General features: G+C 43.0%; 1 protein-coding gene across 1 annotated transcript in view; it reads left to right on the top strand.

Annotated features, from left to right (window-relative positions):
• plekhg2 (pleckstrin homology domain containing, family G (with RhoGef domain) member 2) overlaps nucleotides 1–714 on the top strand; it is a gene marked incomplete at its 3' end in the record, with an annotated part of 31,992 nt that overhangs the window by 10,669 nt on the left and 20,609 nt on the right. The gene's annotated exons all lie outside the window — the stretch shown is intronic.

The raw sequence follows: 714 nt of genomic DNA, 5'->3' as shown, positions 1-714 counted from the left end.
GCTAACAGCATTGATCCTGATCAGCTAAAGGCTAACAGCATTGATCCTGGTCAGCTAAAGGCTACATGCTGACAGTAATAATCCTGATCAGCGCAGGGCTGGGGGGCAGCTGCTCTGCAGTAGTAGGGCAGCCAGAACTGCTCTTCCAGTGTTTAGAGGTATTGTTTTTAGTGAAAGCTTCATTTTTTCCCTCGATGGATGTGAACAAAAGCGGCTCCACAGCTTTTAGCATCAGATCCTTAATTTTTCTAAGCTTTTTTTCTCCCACCAGTTACTGCTGCATCCTTTTACCTTTTAGGATTTGTGAGGTCCTGGATGACAGAATATACTGTAAACCAACCAACTTAAGACAAAACTGAAAAAATATGATGTTAAAAGTTAAAATATTTCCTTATGGTCAAATACTTGAGAGTTTTGTGGCGGCGCTGCACAGACTGGATGTTTGTTCTCAGGTTGAAACAATTTTTAGTTTGATGGATTAACAAGAACCAAAGCTGCCAAATCCAAATCTTGAGGTCATTGTTCACCACCTGTCAATCAAAAAAAGAGTCCCGCCCACCTGGGCCTCAGGAAGTCCAGAACTTCCTGCATCACTGACGAGTGTGTGTGTGTGCGTGTGCATTGAGAGCTTGGGAAGGAAGCTGTTTAAAAACACAAGCTCTACTTTCACGCTTCACTTTCTTTGTGTCTGTCCCGTTGATGTTACACACACAC

This window comes from Nematolebias whitei, chromosome 6 (assembly GCF_014905685.2).
Source record: "Nematolebias whitei isolate Nwh7 chromosome 6, NemWhi1, whole genome shotgun sequence".
Lineage (NCBI taxonomy): Eukaryota > Metazoa > Chordata > Actinopteri > Cyprinodontiformes > Rivulidae > Nematolebias > Nematolebias whitei.
Note: the sequence above shows the minus strand (reverse complement) of the source record. Positions and strands in the feature narration are given on the sequence as shown.